The 20,962-nt window shown below is 48.2% G+C and overlaps 1 protein-coding gene across 6 annotated transcripts in view; it reads left to right on the forward strand.

Moving 5' to 3' along the window:
- BMAL1 (basic helix-loop-helix ARNT like 1) overlaps positions 1-20,962 on the forward strand; it is a 106,571-nt gene that overhangs the window by 17,750 nt on the left and 67,859 nt on the right. For 3 of the 6 annotated variants that reach the window (XM_061203044.1, XM_061203041.1, XM_061203037.1), the window contains exon 2: positions 13,824-13,896. The exons of the other annotated variants lie outside the window; for them this stretch is intronic. The gene's annotated coding sequence lies outside the window, so the exon portion shown is untranslated. The remainder of the gene's footprint in view (positions 1-13,823; positions 13,897-20,962) is intronic. 6 annotated transcript variants of the gene reach the window in all.

Consider the following 20,962-nt stretch of genomic DNA (forward strand, 5'->3'; position numbering starts at 1 on the left):
GTTTTCTTGGGTGGGTGGGTGGGGGAGAGCTTGTTACTATTTTCATTCTTTTGGTGTTGTTACCATTCCTGTAAAAATATATCTACATACATGCAAGTGTATGTGTGTATGTTTATGTATCTTCTTCTACTTATAACAAAGGCTTTGGAAGGAGTTGACCCTCGGAGGGCCTGGGTTTAAACCATGGGAGTGGTAGTGATCCTTGGGAAATAAATCCTTTTGTTCCAAATAGTTGCCGTCTCACATTTGGTAAAGTTTTGTTTCAGCCTTAATTTCATAGTTTTCCCTAGTTTCTGAGATAACTTTGGTTCACTGTATTCAGCCTCCAGAAAAGAATACAGTCATTGGCTCCACCCCGTAAATTCACAGACTCGGTGAGGAAGGCCTTTCATTGGCTGCCTAGTGCCTATGACTCTGTCCGGCTCATGCAGCTCTTAGACGTCGTCCTCACGGAGAGTGCTGTCCAGAGCTTTGGGGACTCAGAGGGACAAGGCACCTGTTACAGTCTTTCCAGCCCAAGCATATCTGCAGACCTCCTTTTCCTTGGCCACAACGTGGTAAAGTGTGTCCAGTTTGCTCTGGAGTAAGCAATTTTATTTTGAAAAGTTTAATCCGAAAGTTGCCCCAAGGTTGTCTGAATGCTGCCCTCTCTCCTCGTGTATTTTGACTGGTTAATATGGTGTCCTGGCCTTGGTCTGACTGGTCACACCTGCTGAGGAGGGATGGAAGAGGTGGTCCTTCCCCCTGTTTTGGGACAGGATGACCTGTATGAGGCTGCAGGGATGAGGGAGTCATCCATTCACTCAACATCAGTTGAGGGTCTACTGGTCACCTGGCATGAAGGGAAGCCACTGGAGTGTTGAGAGCAAGAAAATAATATCTGATCTATGTTTTTTAAGGACTCTTCTGGCTGCCTGTGGACTGAGGTGGGGATGACAAGCGTGGAGAGGGAGATGGGTTAGGAGGCGGTGGTTCTGGTCCAGGGAGCAATGCTGGCTTGGACACTGCTAGTAGGCTTCTGTGTGAGAGTGGCCAGGGCACAGACAGGCCTTCGCTGACTGCCCTTGCCATTTTCCCCAAGTGTGCAAGCCCTGCCAACCTCCTGTTCTATGACTGATGCTATTCATTCCACCTGGAATGTTCTCATCCCCTGCTTCCCAATCCTGGCCGATCTGCCAATGCCTAGCTGAGTACCTTGGGCAAGTTACCAAATCTCTCTTGAGCCTAATCTCTTCATCTGTGAAAGAGTGATCATTGAACCGTCCTCATGGGACTGTGAGGATAATACGATACATAGTTGAGTGTGATTATTGCAGTAGCCTCCGAAGCAGTCTTCTGCTTCCAGCCTTGCCTCCTTACTCTGTGCTGTCTGCCCAGTGATCCTGTGCAGAGGGGGTCAGCTCAGGTCATGCCTCCAGTTCAGAACCCTCTTGACAGTGGCTTCTTGTCTCAGAGGAAAAGCCTTCTCCTGGCCCACAGGGCTTCCCAGTACTTCTCTGACCTCATCTCCCACCCCAGGGCCTGGTGAGGATTTGAGCAGACCGGGTTCTGCATAGCGCACCGTGGTGCATGTGAGTGGCGCCCTCCTGAGCTGTGCAGTGCACAACTTGTGCGGCTGTCTGCACCGACCCTGCCTGCCCCTCTCTCGCTTCACTCCAGCCACCCTGGAATCCTTGCTGTTCTTCAGACACGCCAGGCGTGCTTCCTGTCCAAGCTCTTTCCACTGGCTGCCCCTCTGCCTCGAATGCTCTTCCCCCAGATATCCGGATGGCTTGTTCATGCAGCTTCTCCAGGTCTTTTCTCTCATGTCACCCGGTTTAAAGTTGTACCACCCAGCCCACTGCCCCACCCCCACGTTCCCTGTCTCCCTTTCTTGCTTTATTTTTCCTCTTAGCGCTTATTGCCATCTAACATATAATACATTTTACTTATTTATCTGATTTATTGTCTTATCTTCTTTCAATAGTTCTGAGGGCAGAAACTCATGTTTATTTTGTTCACTGCTCTATCCGGAGTGCCTAAAACAGTGCCTGACAGGTAGTAGGGGTCCGTAATGAATGAGTGGATGAGTTTGCAGTAGAGCAAGCGAAGCGCTCAGTGCAGTGCTCAGCAGACACCCAGTACATGCTGGCGGCTCTTCTGCTTCTTGTTGTTGTTGATGACCCCTCAGGGACCAGCTCACGTTCGGCTTTCTCTGAGCCCTTCCCCAGCCCCTTCTCTGTTGAATTGAATCCTGGCTGCCTCTCCTCCTTGCTGTTCTTCCCTCTGTGCCTTCTCTCTCTGGGTGACATTTGTCACGCTGCATTAGAGAGGCTTATCTCACTCTTTTCTGTTTGAGTTTGAATTCCTGCAACGACTGGTGCATTTGGATTTGTGTCTTTGTGCCCTGTGCCCACTGGTTGGCACGTAGTAGGAGCCCAGGAAGTGCTCACTGCAGGCAGCTGTGGTAGGTGGGATGCTCTCGAATCCATCAGGACCCTTACTAGCTGTCCTGGCTCCAGCATCACTGCCTAATGTTTGCACCCCATCCCAAGGGGGATCAAGGGAGAGTTTGACAACCACTTAAATGATGGAATCTCTAATGGTGTATTTAGAGCAGATTTGGGGGAAAAGAGGGCCTCCTGTGCATAGTCCTTTGGATGGCAGTGTCTGGGTGACCTGCTTGTTCCATATTTGAGAGCCTGGCCCTTTGGCTACTTAGGCCACAAAGGGTTGGGGTCATTCAGTGGAGATAATGTGAGCAACACCAGTGTGTTTGGAGGAGGCCTGGGAAAATGAGAGAAAGCTTGAGCTGGCGCTTAGGGGCTTTGGGGTAGGGGAGGAGGGCATGGCTTCTGGAGGTGGCATAAGGGATGAGAGGGCCACCCCTGGCCAACCTGGGGAGGGCGGTGGGTGCCTTAAGAGGCCTGATTAGGTAGGTGGTGTGGGCCCCTTGAGGGAGGACCTTACATGCCAGACCGGAAGTTTGGCCTCTTGTATTGGCAGGAGGTGTCTAGAGTGGGGATTCTGGTAGGGGTATGGGTAGGAATCAAAGGGGACGGGAGATGTGGGGAGGAGCTCTGGAGTCTTTTTCTCCTGTCCAGAGATGGAGTTGTCTTGTGGAACCCACAGGTGGCACAGCAGTGCCGGAGGTCATGCCTTTAGGGACCAACATTGACGCCCACAGGGGCAGTGAGCTTCATCTGAACCCACAAAGTACATGAGGCTGAGGGGTTAGAGGCAGGGGTTTGGCATGGACTGGGGTGCAAGAGGGGGCTTTTTCTCTTTGGGGGCAACTGTTGGTGTCCTGGGGTCCCTGGGATCTTCCTGCCCTGCTCTGGTTGGTTCACCTGTTCATAAGCCACTGCATCTCTGTCAGCAGCTGGGTGCCGACACTTTGTGCACGGCCAGTCTGACTTGTCTGTCAGTCTTGTATCAGGTTGCTCTACGGAAGAGCTTTAAACCCAGAGACTGGCAGACTCAGATTCAAGTGTCAGCTCAGCCCCTAACTCTCTGTGTGGCCTTGGCTATGATACTTGTTCTCACGGGGGGCTCACTTTCCTTATCTGCCAGGCTATCAGCAAACAAGCTAAATCCCTGTGTTCTAGGCTAGAGCCCCTTAAATCCCTCCTGCCTTGGGGCAGGATTAGTCTCAGAGGCTTAGGAAGGGCTGAGCCCTCCGGTGGGAGCCTGGTGGCAACACTGGAAAGGCCAAGGCTTGACTTTAAGTATCTTAGGGGTTTGAAAATTGTTTTCTCACCCAGGGATTGATTCATTCTGCAATGGAAGGGTTCTCTTCTCCATTCGCCTTCCCTGCTTTGGGATGGAATTCTTGAAATGACCTTGGCTTTGGGGTGCCTTTCCTATCTCCCGTTCTGTACTCCTAAGCAGGGTTCCTGCCCCATGCCCAGGCTTCTCATTTTCCTACCACCAGCCCCTCTGGCCCTGTTTACTGAGATTTTCTCTCAGCTTTCCCCTAATTTTCCTTGCTTCTTACTTCAAACCTGCGACCTAATCTGCCCAGCTGGGGCAACCTTAGTGGCACAAACACATATCCCTACACATTGCATCCCCTTTCTTCTTAAGATGATATCCTCAGCCTTTTTCCACCTGGCTCCCTCGTTTTCAGCATGCTTCTTTAAGATGGCTGCGTAACTATCAAAGGAATGCCCTCAATAAGACGTGAGCTTGTTATGGGGCATTTAGATTACTGCTAATTTTTGCTCTTTCAGCTAATGCTGCATTAAGCCATCTTTGTGTATTACAGAATCATTTCATTAGTTTGGCATTTATCTAGCTAATGGCAATAGCCCAAGATTAGATAGAGAATTAGAATTTTTTTTTCCAAGAAAAATGAGGATATATTCAAATTTTACTTTAAATGCTAGGAAGGTCTTTGTCATGTTTTCCATGAATGAAGAAGCAGCCTAACAGTAATGTGAAATTAGATGTAAGTGAAAGGCTGTGTATTTACAAGTAATACATGGCTTGTTTGTTCTTAAGTGTGGAGGTGAGCCCAGTACATTCTCTTAAGGAGTAATCTACCTGCTCAAATTGAGGAATTACGTGTCCCTATATCTTTGGCACTTTATTTAAAACAATAACAAAATAAAATAAACAATGATCTCTTCTTAAGGATGTTTTTAAGAGGTAGCCTAAAACAAGAAAAAGTAAATAGGATTTTTGAGGGAAGAAAACACATCTCCCTAAGACAGAGTGAGCCTGTCGGGAAGTACTCTTAGAAGTGGAAGCAGGTTGCAAACTTGCCAAAAGGTTGGCTTTTTGTTGGCCATTAGGAAATGGCTAGAATGAAACTGAGAAGCAAATATGACTGACTTGGTCCCCTGTGTTCTTTTTGTTTGTTTGTTTTCGGCTGCGTTGGGTCTTCGTTGCTGCGCGTGGGCTTTCTCTAGTTGCGGCGAGCTGGGGCTACTCTTTGTTGCAGTGCGCAGTCTTCTCATTGTGGTGGCTTCTCTTGTTGTGGAGCACGGGCTCTAGGCATGCGGGCTTCAGTAGTTGTGGCTCGTGGGCTCTAGAGCACAGGCTCAGTAGTTGTGGCGCACGGGCTTAGTTGCTCCATGGCATGTGGGATCTTTCCGGACCAGGGCTCGAACCCACGTCCCCTGCATTGGCAGGCGGATTCTTAACCACTGCGCCACCAGGGAAGTCCCCCCTGTATTCTTTTAAACCTGAAATCTGTGTTGGCTTTGGGGTGATGGGGGAGGCTTCCCCTGTCCTGCTGATCTGTTGTTGTTTTAGTCTCTGCAGATTGTTATGTAGACCCAGGCTCTAGGCTTTGCATTTCAGCTTAACCCAGCAAATGTTGACTGAGTCTTTACAGTGTATAAGGTTACAGGGGATAAAAATTTGGGAAGAAAAAACCCAATGCACCACTGTTTCTGAGGAGTTCATGAACTGGGAGTGGGAAGGTAAGACACGTCTAAAATTAATGATTATTCAAGGGAGATTAAGAAGAGGGCCCTGGGAGAAGTCAGCCCCACCCTGTTAGAGAAGGGAGGTATTCCATCTCATTGGACAACTGGGGTGTTAAAGAGTGGTTGCTTTTGTCAGCACCTTAAGGACTGGCTGAGATAGACATTCCCAGCAAAAGTGAAAGGCCTGAGTAGAGGAAGTAGAGGTGCAAGGACATGGTGTATGTTTGGGGTTTGGCTGAAACAATGGGCTCATGTAATAGTGGTCATACCTAGCACATTATGGAGTGTATCAGGTGCGAGGCATGGTTCTAAGACCTTTATCTATATTAGTTCATTTTATCCCTGCAGTGACCCAAGTGAGGTCTTTTATAATTGTCTCCATTTTACAGTTGAAGAAATAGACATAAAACAATTTATTATCTGTCCAAGACCATAGTGCTGTACAGCTAAGATCAAACCCAGTTGGTCTGGCTCCAGAATATCTGCTTCTAACCACCAAGCTGTCCTGCCTCCAATATAGGGGAAGAACAGGCACTAGAACCAGAAAGGTGGGTAGACATCATATCGTAGAGGCTTGGGGTACCAATGTTTAGAGGTGCAGAGGTGGAAGAGGGACCAGAGACGGAGATGAGAGGGATCGCAGTGGTGGGTATGGGGGAGTTTGGTGAGAGCTGTGAGGGGCCACAGGAAGAAGGAGTTTCAAAAAGGGGGTTTGTCAACAAGGCCCAGCACTGCAGAGAGTTCCAGAAGGTGAGATCTGAGAGCAGGTCTGAGCCAGCGAAAGCTGAGAGGGCCTGGGAGAGGGGGCGGTCAGGCTGCAGACACGAAGGGCTGCAGCCTGGGCTCTCCTGACTGTGCAGTGCTGCTCACTCCAGGATGCTCTGTATTTTGAAGATGGTGAAGCAGGTGCAGACATTGGGTATGATTGTCTGTGTCCTCTTGTCAATAGAAAGACGAGAGCATGACAGAGAAGGGCAGGTGAGAGCTGGCACCGCTAATTTGGCAAACTCAGTGGCTTTTCTGCAGCCTAATGATTTCTGAAAGCTATTTGCTATGCTCAGGCACAAGTGTGACTGCCTCATCTGAATGCTGTAGCGATCACTGTTTTTCCTGGAAAATTGGGCCCATGTAGGCTCTGTGTGTGGTTTATTTGAGTTCCATTTTTATAGCCTTATTACCTTGTCCTCATGATGCAAGAGGCCTCTCTTTTCTGGAGCTTTGCTCTGAAAATTGTTTCCTAAAAGGCACAAAGTGATCTCTCACCATTGGGGTGGTGCTCTCTCCAGAGCAGTGCTTTTCTGCAGACTTTTCATCACCCCTGACACCAGTTGTCATGTTTTTCTGATCGTTTGCAAGTTACTGAGAACTTTTAGGCAGCTCTTGAATTTCACTACCTAGGTGTTTGCTACGATTTCTCCTAGAAGAGTTTGCGCATGTAAATAATCCATTCAGTTTCTTCCTCTCTGATAGGTGGCCCTACCAGTGACTTTGCAAGCACCTGACACCCAGTCTTGTCCCCTGGCCTTGAGTTGACAATGCTGGTAATTAGCATGTATGGAGCCTGAGCTGTTTCCAGGCACTATACTAAAAGATTTATGTTCATGATCTTAATTATTCCCAGTCCCTATAAAGAAGGTACTGTTCCCCCCATTTTACAGTTGAAGGAAATGAGTCTTACAGAGGGAGAGTAACTTGCCCCAGGTCACACAGGTAGTAAATGGCAGAGTGGGCCTCCACCCAGGCCTTTCTGACTTTGGAGCCCATGTTGTCCATTCATTCATTCATTTATTCATTCATTCAACAACACATGATTGTCTACAACATTCCAAGCACTGTTCTAGACCCAGGGGATACACCAAAAAAAAGCAAAAGTTCCTGCCTTCAGCTTACATTCAAATTTGGGGAGGTAGAGAAAAAAACAATAAATAAAATATACAGTACGCTATATGGTAGTAAGGACTATGGAGAAAAAGAAAGCAAGGCAGTCAGCTAAGAAGCGTTGGGAGCATTTTAAATAGAGCAATCAAAGAAGACCTCATTGAGAAGGAGACCAAATTGTTAGGCTGAATAGCAAACAGCCCCCCAAATCTCAGCATATCAACCCAAGAAAACTTTTATTTCTCATATAGAAAAGTTCCAATGTGGCTGCTCCTGGTGAGGCAGGCATCCTTCCTGGTGGTTATTGAGGGACCCACACTTCTACTATCTTGTGGCTCTGCCCTCTTCAAGGCCCTCAGATTCCTTTCCATTCAGCTGGAGGGTGAGGAAAAAGAGAGAGGACTTTGCGGGGAGGTTATTATGGGCCAGTCTGGAAGAAGCATGCATCCCTCCCACCCAGAACTCAGTCACATGTGTACTCTTAACTGCAAGGAGGGCTGGGAAATGTAGTCCAGCCATGTGCTCACAAGGTAAAAAAAAAAGGGTTTTGGTGAACTCACAGTATAGTGGTGAATGAGGTGAAGAAGTGAGTCGTGGGTTTAACTGGGATAGAGCATTAGGCATGGGAACAGCAAGTAAAGGTGGCTGAGGTGGCTGTAGTGGGGTGAGGAGAAGACGAGGACATGGTGGAAAGTGGAGGCAGGGAAGTGAAGGGGGCCAGGCCATTGAGGTCATTGTCAGGGCTTGGTTGCATTGTGAGTGACTGATCTGAGTTGCATCATGAAAGGCTCCCTCTGACTACTGTGTTGAGGGAGGACTCAGGGAGAGAAGTCGAGTCTGTTGCCGTTTGTTATCCAGTGAGTGGTGAGAGCAGCCAGGTCCCGAGTGGTGGTGATGGTGGAGGTGCGGAGAAGTGGTTGGATTTGAGATCTATTCTGAAAGTGGAACAACAGGTTTTGCTGCGGGATTGGTGGTGGGGTGTGACAGAAAGAAAGGAATCGGGATAGTTCTGAGATTTTTGGCTTTTGCTTAATGACTATTAGACTCACTTTCTACCCGCAGAAGTAAAAAGAGGGGGAAAGTTTTTGAAAAAAGATATCTGGATGCCTTCTGGGCCCTGATGTATCTCGCATAACCTCTTCTCCTCCACAGTACTTTCTTTAGCACAGATGGGCAGTTCTTTTCCACAACTGAGCTTTCAGACAGAGGGAGGACATCTGTAGCTCCTTCCAGCACAGAGCCTGGATGGAACAACTTTGGCAGTGGTCTCACATCATTGCCTGGGATCTTTGGACTGAGGCTTGGGGCCCCTTGGACTGATGTGGAGGGGGCCCAGTGTCCCCCTGGGTAACCAAGAGATACCTGCAGAGGCCACTTCCAATCCATGCTGTGTGTAATGTAAGAATATAAGTGTGTTTGGGAGTGGAAGCGGAAGCAGTTTTCCTGGTTCTTCCTTGGCAATCATGACCCGCCAAGGCAGAAATGAGAGATGGAATTTTTTTAGTAAATGGTGCTCCCATTAGGAGCATAAGGGGAAGAAAGTCTATCTTAAACAGAGCAGGGTATGAGCTGTGGCAGCAAATATTGCATGCCTGCTAGGTGCTGGGCACTGGCTGGGTATTTTGGTTTCATTGGAGAGGGAAACAAATACACTGTTCCTGCCCTCCTGGCAGAGTAGACCCATGTGGCTAGATCGTACAGTGATTTGCTGGAAGAAATTATGTTTATACCTGAGTGTTTCTTTCATTTTCTTTCTTTTTTTTTTTTTAGTGATTGTGAATGGTACTGTATTTTTAATTTCAGTGTCTACATGTTCATTGCTAGTATACAGAAAAACAATTGATTTTTTATTTTTATTTTGTATTCTACATCCTAGATAAACTCACTAAGTAGTTGTAGGCTTTTTTTTTTTTGTATATTCCACAGGATTTTCTATCTAGACAATCACATAATCTACAAATATAGATGATTTCTTCCTTTCCAATCTGTTTGTTTTATTTCCTTTTGTTGCCTCTTTTGCTGGCTCTTTGCTGAGTAAGAGTGGTAAGAGTGGGCAGCATTGCCTGTTCCTAATCTTGGGGGGCAGCATTCAGTCTTTCACCATTAAGTGTATGGTTAGCTGTAGATATTTTTTGCACATGTCATTTGCACTTCGTTGTATGGGTGTGGGTGGGACCATGGGGTTTTCTGTGGTGTTTGGCTGATATAGGGCAGTTATTACCTAAAAGTTGTCTGTCTTGCTCGAGGCAACAAGCTTTTGTTGGAGCCTTTTTTGTCTGTGCTTGTTGGCATCTCCAGGTTCTTCCGTTACAAGCGAGGCAAAAAGAAAATGCAGGCCACTCACCATGGTGTCCTTCCTCCGGGCCTGAGGCCCCTCACTGGTCTGCCTTCTTCACTCTGCCTTTCAGAGTCCTCTCTTGTTTGTTTTACATATCACGTGCAGGGGTTTTTGTTGTGCACAGCAGGTGGAAGAGGGAAAGGTGTGTCTACTGCCTCCTCCTGGAAGTGGAAGTGGTTGGGAGAAATTAGAGGATTGGGTTGAAGCCGGTGTGTGAAGGGCCTTCACACCAGGGGTTTGACTCTGTAGGTGGCAGGAGGGATGTTGGAGGTTCAACTCTGCAGCCGTGTGGAGGGATGGGGAGGGGGAGTGGCAGAGAGACCCGGAGGCTGGTGCCTGGGCCCAGGGAGGTGAGGATGCGTTTCTGGACTGCGACAGCAGACGTGGGGCAGAAAGGAAGAAGGGAGAGTCCATGCGGGCCACAAGGAAGTCCGAGGACCAGGTGAGTCTGAGGTTTCTAGCTTGGGCAACTAGCTAGGAGATTGGGGAGCTAGGGGAGTGGTGTAAGTGTAACAGAGTAGGTATATTCTAGGCCTTTCAGAGCATGACTGGAAGATTGGACTAACTGTGCTTCCCTTCAGGGCCGGCTCCGCAGAGTAAGCCTGGCTGCTGTGTAAAACCCAAGGAGCACATGTTCTGGGCAGAGGAAACATTGTGGGGAAAGGCACAGATACAGGAAGCGTCATGGTGGGCCTGTTGGGACTCCAGCTAGCTGAGGCATAAGTGGGTAGTTATTGGTTCCAGAACTGGGAAGGGTGCTTAGGAGTTCACAGAAGCAAGAGGTTCTGGAATGGGAGTTGATGCTGCTGGTGGTCCATCTGGCGCCTTCCATTCTTTGTGTGTTGACATCAATCTTTCCTACTGCACACAGGCCACCCTCCCTGGGGGGCACCACTGCTGTCACAGCCCCCACTTAGCAATTCCAGTGAAGGGAGAACCCCTTTCTCTGCATCCATATATTAATCCTAGAGAAAGGCTATGGTTGGCCCAGCTTGGGTGGTGTGCTTGTCCTTTTTGACCTATCACTGTTGCAGGGAGTAGACTACTCTAATCTGAGCTGGATGGTTTACTCACCCCCATTAGATCAAGCCAGGCTTTTTTTTTTTGGCCACACTGCACGGCTTGCAGGATCTCAGTTCCCCGACCAGGGATTGATCCCGGGCCATGGCAGTGAAAGCTCGGAATCCTAACCACTAGGCCACCAGGGGACTCCCAAGCAAGGACTTTTAAGGAAGAAGGCAGAAGAAAAGCATCTACGGAAGATAGAAAAGAATATTTACTATGGTTCACTGTATAATATCTTTTGAAGAATTTATAGTATGGCAATGTAGGAACTCTTTGGCGAGTTTTAAAGCAGGGGACTTGATCAAATTTAGGTTTTCTTAAAATTATCACTGTGTAAAGTTGTAGTTGGAAATAAGTAAATGAGTAGAGCTGGGGAGACTGGTAGAGAGGCTGCTGCTGTAGTTCTGGGGAGAACAGATGAGACCTGAGCTAATTCAAGTCCTTGGATTCTTATTTCATTTGGACTTCACCCTCCAGCCACAGCATCAGGGGGGTTGAGGAGGGGGACAGAGTCTGGAGACAATTAGGCAAATAGGGCGTGGTGACCAGCTGGAGGGTGCAGGGGGGGCTTCAGGAGGACTCACCACCAGCACCAACTGTTCCCTGAGAGGCTAGCTTTCTCTTTGGAAACTAGTTATTAAGTGGTGGCAGACTCGACATATCTTTCTTACTGCTTCTTAAGAAATGTGGGTGTTACTGGCTTCTTGTGGTGTCCTAACTGGAAAGGGAAGCTGATTGATTCTACTTTTCTCCCTTTAAAAAGTTTCCTTTCTTTAAGGAATCAGATAATAGGAGGTGTGTCAGGACTGCCAGTAGAGAAATAGATAGTTGGGAGGAGGACGCAGGCCTGAAGGCCCTGCCTCCCCCATCGCTGCCCCGGGGCCTGCAGGTCTGCTCTGGAAACATTTATCCCTTTGGCATTGTCCTTGCTGGGAAGGCTTGCAAGAATTTTAAGCAAAGAAATGACATAATCTGACTTATGCTGTAACAGATTCCCTCCTGTATTGAGAATAGGCTATGGGTGGAAGTGGGAGTGACACCAAAAATAGAAGCAGGGAAAGCAAGGACACCAATTAGGAGGCTATTGCAATAATCTAGGATGGTAATGGTGGAGGAGGTGAGAAATGGTCACATTCTGAATATATTTTGAAGGTAAAAACCAGAGGATTGGATAGAGAGTAAGAGAGAAAGAGACGAGACAAGACGAGAATGACTGCAAATCTTTGGCCTGGGCAACTGGAAGACCATGGCCTTAAACTGAGATGGGTAAGATTCTGGGAGGAGCAGGTCTGGGGGAAGATCAGGGGTCTGTGTGAGACGTGTCAAGTTTGAGACAGGGAACACATCTCACACAGACCTCCTGTCCACTTGACATCTTACCTGAAACAGGCAGTAGGATATATTAGCCAGGAGTCCAGAGGTGAGGTCCGCACTTGGAGAGAAATCTGGGCATCCTCAGCCTGTAGGTGATATGAGACTAGGTGAGATCACCCAGGGGGCGATTGAAGGAATACAGAGAAGAGAGGAGAACTAGGACCGAGCCCTGGGGCACTCTTACATTAAGAGGTGGGGAGATGAGGAAGAACCAGCAAAGGGAAAGAACAGCCAGTGAGGCAGATGGAAAACCCAGAGTGCTAGCTTGGAAGCCAAGTGAAGAGAGTAGTCAAACAAGAGGGCATGATTCACTGGTAGCAAAAGCTGTAAGAGGAGGACTCAGACTTGCCCATTGGATCTAACAACATGGAGGAGAAGCTAAATGCATGCTTTTGGACCCAAGCTTAGCCTTTCAAGTAAGTCATAGTTCCCGCCTTGAAGGAGAATACAAGTGTGCAAAAAAAGGTCATTTAAGATTGATTGAAACAAGTCTGAGAAAGATGTAAAGATAGTATCGTGGGAGCCCAGCAGAAAGAGACAGTACTTCTGGCTTTTGTGGAGAGGGTTGAGGTCAGATTAATTCATGTCTTCGTTCGTTCAATGATTCATTCATTCATTCCACAAAAACTTTTTGAGTGCCATGGACTGAGAGGAAGGGAGAAGGTAGAGTTGTTGTTTAAGGGGTATAAAGTTTCAGTTTTGCAGATGAAAAAAAAGTTCTGGAGATGAATGGTAGCAGTTGCACAACAATGTGAATGTATGTAATACCACTGAACTGCACACTTAAAAATGGCTAAGCTTGTAAATTTTGTTATGTGTGTTTTACCACCACATACGCACACACACACAAAATCAGAAAGGAAAGAAAATCTTATTGAGCCCCACCATGACCTTGGTCTGGAATATGATGTTGAAATGGAACTCATTTCAGTAGAAGGAGATAATGTGGAGAGAAGGGGAGGAAGACATCCAGCTGGAAGGAAGGCTGAGAGAAGGATCTGGCCACCAGTCCTATCTGTCTAGATTGAAGCGTCCACTGGGGGAGATCACAGGAGCTGAGGCTGCAGACTCAGGCTGAGCCAGCTGGTGCAGGCCTGGCAGCCTGGCGGTGGAGTTGGGCTTGCCTTCTTAGGTTCTGGGAGCCTCTAAAGGTTTCTGCCCAGGGGAGTGTCATTCCAGAGATGTGCATTTAGAAGCTTAATCTCATTAATCCTTCCTGTTAAACCCGTTGCCTATTAAAAGCAGTGGGATTGAAGCATGCATTTCTCTGATGAAAATTGTGGCCTAGCAGAATTTTAGATGCCTGGGCATGTGTTCATGAATTGAGTAGGTTATTTTTCTACCCATTTTACAAATATTTATTGAGGATTGTCTAAATGCCTGTAGTATTCTAGGCACTGGAGGGAAGGGAAGGGGTGAATTTCTCAGATCGCTTCTCTTGATAAGCCTACAGTCTAGGGACCCTCATTCCCAAATAAGAAATTATGCTACATTGTACCACATGTTACCATAAATGTCTCACCAGGGTTCCATGGGAGCCGAGAGGAGGGTGCCTGGCCTGCCTGGGACACTGGGATGGCTTCCAGGGAAAGGCTGTCCAGTGGATTTGAAGGATGAGCAGTATTTTCTAGGCAGAGAAGCAGAGATGGACATCCTGGGAGGACAGTAAATCAAAACTTATTGGGGTTGTAAATTTAAAGAAAACATGTAAATATTCTCTTTTAAAGTTAAACTCTTATTTCATTGGCTTTTAGGTGGTGCTGGCTAGAGTGCATGCTTTTGGACCCAAGCTTAACTTTTCAAATGTGGAATGCTAGGCCTTCATTGGTAAGTTTGTTTGATGCCTTCTTACTGAATTATGCTGTCAAGGATTGGTATTTGGAATGAAGGGCAAGGTAGTTATCACTGGTACTGCTCTGTGAAGGGTACCAAGCCTGGACCCTAGAGAAGCCTACAGTATAGGTGGAAAAGATCCACAGGAGAAGTGGATCCCACTGTAGGTTTCTGCGGTAGATGCAGAGAGAGAAGCCAGAGGAGAAACACCCAGGGGTGCAGGGGATGGACACAGCTGGCCTCACAGAGAGGTGCAGCTTTGGCTGTGTTTTGAAGGATGGACAAGTCCGGGGGGGAGTGAAATAAGCTTTTCAGGCTTGAGAAGGTGGGAGTAAGATGTAAAGAAAGTGGGCTCAGCAGAAGACCCACAGGAACAGAAACTTCATCCAAAGGAGTGGTGAGTAGGAACTTCTGCAGGATCTGCTGGTGGTTGATTATTCTATTCTAGACCAGGGTCAGCAAACTTTTTCTGTAAAGGATCAGATGGTAAATATTTTTGGCTTCCTAGGCCATATGGTCTCTGTCATAGCTACTCAACTCTGCCATTATAGTGGGAAAGCAGCCATAGATAATATGTATATGACAGTGTGGCCATGTTCCAAAAAAGCTTTATTTACAGAAACAGGTCGTGGGCCGGATTTGGCCTGTGGGCTATAGTTTGCCCACTCCTTTTCTAGACCCTGAATGCTGGCCTAAGGCACTTGGACTTTGTCCTGAAGGCAGTGGGAAGCCATTGAAGTTATTTGGGGCAAAGAAGTGAAATGGCCGAAGTAACATGTTAGGAGCATTCATCTGACAGCTGGACAGGAAGCATGGGTCCTGTTCCAAGGCAGCAGCAGCAGCAGCAATCCAGGTGTGAGGTCATGTGGTTAACAGTGCTCAAAATGGAGAAAAGGTCCAATAGGAGAGATATTTGCAAAGGAAGAATGGTAGGATTTATGGTCTTCTTAGACTTTAAAGACAGGAGCCAAAGAAGATGAAAGTTTAAACTTGATAGTTCACAGTGGTAACATTGACAGAAGTGTGGCTATTGGGGATGGAGAAGGGTAGTTGATGCGTCCAGTTTTTGATACACTGAATTTGAGATGGTACTGATTCATCCACAGGATATGTCTAGTAGACAATTAGAAATGCAGGGCTGGGGACTTCCCAGGCAGTCCAGTAGTTAAGACTTCACCTTCCAATGCAGGGGGTGCGGGTTCGATCCCTGTTTGAGGAGCTAAGATCCCACATGCCTTGTGGCCAAAAAACCAAAACATAAAACAGAAGCAATATTGTAACAAATTCAATAAAGACTTTAAAAATTGTCCACATCGGGACTTCCCTGGGGGCACCGTAGTTAAGAATCCGCCTGCCAATGCTGGGGACATGGGTTCGATCCCTGGTCTGGGAAGATCCCACATGCCGCGGAGCAACTGAGCCCGTGTGCCACAACTACTGAGCCTGTGCTCTAGAGCCCACGAGCCACAACTACTGAAGCTCGCGCGCCTAGAGCCTGTGCTCCGCAACAAGAGAAGCCACTGTGATGAGTAGCCCCCGCTCACCACAACTAGAGAAAGCCCGTGCGCAGCAACGAAGACCCAGCGCAGCCAAAAATAAGTAAGTAAATAAATAAATTTATTTATTTATTTATTTATTTAAAAAATGGTCCACATCAAAAAAAATCTTTAAAAAAAGAAAAGAAATGCAGGGCTGAAGCCTGGGCTGGGAAGGGTAGGTCTAGAGATGTAGAACAGAAGCCATAGGATTAGTAAGTTCTCCCCGTGATGAGCAGAGGGCTGAAGGAGAGAGTCCCAGGAAGGGAAGAGGATGGGGCAGCAGAGACCACAGAGAAGGGACCTGAGGGAAGGCTGCTGAATTGGTGACAAGGTGGCTACAGCTGGCCTTGAGAATGAGATGTGGGGGGGGGAAGGGGGGAGGAAGCCAGGTTGCACAGGGTCCATCATAAATGACGGATAAAGAATCAGATACATTAGTAAAAGTGACCACTTATGGAGAGTTTGGATGGTAAAAGAACGGAGACACAAAGATTTCAGCATCTGCATGCCAAAATAACCTTTTCTTTAGCTTTGAGGCAAGCAAAGCATGCCATGACCGGTTCTCTTGTCCTTCTCTGGAGCCAAGTATGTTTGGGAGTTTGTGTGTACCTTGGGCTTGTGATTGTGTTCTTATGCTTTCTTTGAGGTGTGGTGTTCTGAGCTCTGTCATAACTTGCACCAACGGAATCCAGCGCATGTTTGGACCCTTGCCATGAGACAAGATGTGATCTGTCGGGGAAATAGTTGCATTTGCCTGAATTGGAGGAGAAAATAGGGTAGAGCAAGAAATGGAAATGAAACTCCTTACTGCAGAGTCTGCCCAAGTATGGGAATTTGCGATAATTCCTCAAGTCACTCAACTAGATAGCAATTTATGTTCCGAGCATTTCGAGTGTATGTTCTTTGGTTTGAATTCTGAGTAGTCTTTGGCTCGGTTTTTGCAAATATAGCAGTTAGAGATGGAGTCATAAAAGCAACAGGTGGAACTGGTTTGGAGCCTCCGTTTAGTGAAGTCTCACTATGTCCCAGGCATAGTGCTGAGTACTCTGTAGGTATCATTTTATTTCATCTTTGCAACAACCTGTGAAAGAGGAATTAGTGTTCCCACTTCAGCAATAAGGAAATTAAATCACAAGAGGTTGCCTGAGGTTACAAGGGATTTGAACCCAGACCTATCTGACCCCTTAGTTTATGCCACTTTCTGTTTTCTCCCACCTGAGTCTGGAATTTCTCCTCTAACTTACATAGAAGGACTGGAGACAGAATGAGTTCTTAAGGTTAAATATTCAGAGCCTATGGTGGGTATTTCTGCTTCTTAGGAGTCTATTAAAAGTGTGGAAGAAGTATGGGATCCCTGGGGGAGACTAAGGCCAAACTTCAAACATTGTTTCCCCTGCTGAAATTTTCATTTAGTTGGAGAAGGTGGCAGCCTTGGGCTTGGAAAGGAAATCTCACTAGAAGGCATGACAGGCAGATTCCAGTCCTAGCTCTAAGGCAGTTATAATCTACTTTTTGTTTAAATACTTGCATCTCTCTCTGCTCCAACTTCAAGGTCCGAGGGCAGGGTCCTGCGTTGACTTGTCTCCCACCGTACCCCCAGCATCCAGCCTGGTGTCAGGCGTGTAGCATGTGCTGATTGAATATTCGTTGTTTCTAGTGAGGCAGGCAACTTGGGACAAGGAGCTTCACCTCTATGTGCCAGGCACTGCCGTCGGCACTGCAATTTTGGAGGTGACACAGGACAGGTGCTGTCCTCATGAGGCAGACGAGCTAGCAGGGGAGACAAACAGAATAGACAGGTGAGATGTGCAGTCTGAGGTCAGGCAGGCAGGATAATCCTCTGACAAAAGTCATAATAATGCACTTTGGGGTGACTGCAGATATGTCGTCTAAGCTGTCCACTCTGTTTTAATTCTTTTGCTTGGCTGTGGTGGCTAACACCCAGCTAACTGCTCCCCCCAGCGAGAGCTCCCTCCTGGGGCCAGAGCAGCCTCCTGCCTCTGGCAGGGCTGAGCGCTCCCCTCCCGGCCCCTCTCCTCTGCTCACCCTCCTGTCTGGCCTGCCATCCCCTGGTTCTCCTCCAACTCCGTAGACCTCGACTCCGCAGCCTGCTGTGCCGGTTCTCTTTTCTCTGTCTTTAGCTTAATAAGGTTTTGCTTGATCCCTTTCTGGTCAGTCCCAGTATTCTTCCCCGGTGAGCTCATCCACTGTTCACCTCTCTCCTGAAGTCACCCAGATCTGCAGATCCAGCCCAGAACCTCTGCCCAGTCCTCCTTCCTAGCTCCTATCCTGTGGGCACCTCCAACTCAGCCCTCGCCTGGTACCCAGTGTGTCTGTCTCCCTGTGGTGCCTGCCTGGGGTGGGACTACACCCCCTCAGTCACGTCGACTACAGGAGTCACCCTTGGCTTTGTCCTTTCCCTCAACTGTCGTCTTCCATTGGTTACCTTTTCTGGAAGAGCCCATCTTCTGATTTGTCACTCCCTGCCCACCCCTTCGTTTAGGACTCCTCATTTGGATTGTTTCAACAGCCTCTTCGTTGGTCTCCCTGGGCACACTTTTGTCCTCCTTCAGTCCACCTCCACTTCCTAGCAGCATGATGTTTCTAACTCACACATCTATCATGGCTTTCTCCTGCTTAAACTTCTCCAGGGGCTCCTCATTGCTTATAGAATAGAACTTAAACCCCCTCAGCGGGCCTGCAGTCTTTTCATAACTGGCCTTTGGCCACCTTCCCTATTTCACTTTTTCCCTAACCCGTATTCTCACCTCACTCAGCCCGGCCTTTCAACAGCCATCACCTCTTGGTGCCTTTGCCAGAACTGGGCCCTTTCCTGGGAATGACCCACCCCCTGCTCCCCATTTCGCTAACTCAGGTCAGGTTTCTGCTTTTCTGAACACCTTCCTTCCCCACCCTGCACTTCTCTGTGACCTGGAGATGACCTTCCTCCTGGCTTCCAGAACACCCTGCATTACTCTCTCTCCCAAAACATTTATTGGCGTAACTGTTGATTTACTATCTGTTATGCTCAGTAAACTGAGCTCCTTAAGGGTGGGGAATACACACCCACCCCCCCCCACCCCCCCCTGCCACACACACACACAATCTCTGGGTTCTCGGTGCCAGCACTATGTACCTGGTTCAGGAAGTGTTTGTTGAAAGAGTGAGGATGCAAAGTCTGTTTGTGCAGCCAAACAACAGATTTTATAACGTGATCAAATGTATTTGAAACTGGAGGTTCATTGGCTATTGAGTTGGGTGGGGCCTCCTTGCTTCTCAGTTTTGATGGCAGGATAGGTTGTCGTGGGCCTGGGTTTGTGGTTGCCTATTGCATCTCTCAGCCTACTGAGGCCTCGGGAATATAACTTCTCTATATTCTTTGCCTCTGACTTTTTTATTTTTAACTCCCGTTGTTGATGGGATAGTAAAGCAATGCAAAATGAAAAATAGTCCATCAAGGAATGCTGAGGAGTGAGGTCCACCCAGCTTCCTGGATAAATCCCAAATTTCCTAAATTAGCCAAAATAATGATTCTTGCTAACCACTGACAGCTTTTCCCTTTCGCAGTCCAGCTGAGAGTGCTTTTCTGGCTGCGGGATGAGGATAGCTGGTGGTCTTTTGTGGAGGTGCCCAATGGCATCTTTATCTTCATTTGGAACCTTGTAAAGTCCTCAGTGAATACTGAGGAGTAGCAAATAGGAAGAGGCTCTGAGCCCAGGGATGCCAGGTCTGTGTCTGTATTCACCACGGGAGCTGCTGCGATGCACCTAGGTGCTAGCCGGTACCCTCTCATGTTTTCATGTGGGGCTTTCAGCTTGATGCTGTTGCCTCTCCTTCACTTCCTGGTTCTGCCACAGAACTGGGAAATTGTGCGGAGAATGCAGGTTTTCTTTGTGGGTTCACAGTAATCTGGGAAGGCTTCCTTGAAGAAGAAGCCATTTTCAACACAGACATGTCCTACTGACCAGTGTGCTCCAGCGGGCACTTGGGGCTGCTTTCCTTGCCTGGAAATACTGATGATGATGCTGCTTTCCCTTTCAGGGACTTTCCAGAAGCTCTTCCCTCAGCATGGAATGCATTTTCCTTCTGGTTTGCCTGGTTCATGCCCATTCAGCCTTCAGATATCAGCTGATCTGCTTCTTCTTGGGAAGCCTTCCCTGACCTCCTTGATAAGAAACCTAGGTCTTATCATCACCATTACTGTTATCACTTTATACTGCTTATTGATTGCTCACAATGGGGCAGACATTGTCAAAGTGCTTGGTGGGTAACCACTTAGTATTAGGGCCTCAGTAGGTGTTGGCTGAGGTTAGGGTTATCATTATTACCCCAAAGTTACCTTTCAAGGAAACTGAGGCCCGGATCAGTTGTGGGCATGCAAGCAGGGTTTGTCCCCAGGCGCCTGACTGGGTCTGTGCTGCTACCCATTCTTCTCTACTCTGCAGGCCCCTCTGCCAGGCATTCAGCAGCCCATCCTCCCACTCATTTCAGCACTCACCCCAGAGGCCATTTTACATTTGTTTGTGTGGTTATAGATGAATGAATGTTCATTCTCCCACTGGGCAGCCTGGTAAGCCCCAGGACGGCAGGAGCCTGACCTCTAGGCAGGCACTCAAGGCAGAGTGACCGACAGCCTGCCTGCCTAGACAGCCGCTCACCCGCCGGATCTCCTTGCCCCTTGCATCACAAGAGTCTGGGCTGTGAACATGAACTCCCTGGGCGGTCCCCACAGTTTAGCCTGCACCCTCCCCTCCTGTTTCCATGTCAGAGCCAGTGGTGCGAAGGAAGCACCTGTCCCTAGCTGGGTCTGTCCCTTTGTCTTTCCTCCACCTTGTGAAGCCATCCTCATCCTTGTATAAGGAAGTAGACCCCTTTCTTCCCCCAGGACAGAGCCCTCACCCGTCCTCTGCTCCTCTGGACCTGCACACGCTCGGGATGGCTCTGACCACAGTGGGCCATCCTGACCCGTGTTCCTGTCCTCCTTGTCCTTCTGCAGCTGCTCGGGACCATCCCTGGTGTGGCCTCTGTGGCCGGGCAGTGTCTTGTGTAGTCAGGGCTGAGGGGGCCACAGAGGGGTAAGAGGACCGAAGTTACTACCCTAAGAGCAGCTGCACCATGGTTCCGAGTGTGTGGGGTGTACCTGTGCTGGTGAGTGTGTATGGGGGGGTGTGTGTTTCTTGCTCGATGTTTTTACTTGCATAATTTATCCTTGTGCACATTAGAGACCATGCCTCCTTCTCTCAGGGGTCTAATGTAGGGCTCTGAATAATAGATATTCCAGAGCTGTTGGCTAAATAGATCTTTCCTCCTCTCTCTAGCTGAAGGCACCTCCCCTTTTCCCCATCCCCACTTTGGTACCTCTGCGACCATTTCATAGGGTTGTTGTGACTATCAGGACCCCCTTCCCAGACCCCATTCAGACAGCAGTGATGTGAAAGCCCCATCTAGACCTTGGCAGGCTGGCGGGGCGCCAGGCTACACTGCCCAAGCTGGCAGCAGGGAAGCCCGGTCCCCCAGGGGCA

This window comes from Eubalaena glacialis, chromosome 10 (assembly GCF_028564815.1).
Source record: "Eubalaena glacialis isolate mEubGla1 chromosome 10, mEubGla1.1.hap2.+ XY, whole genome shotgun sequence".
Classification (NCBI taxonomy): domain Eukaryota; kingdom Metazoa; phylum Chordata; class Mammalia; order Artiodactyla; family Balaenidae; genus Eubalaena; species Eubalaena glacialis.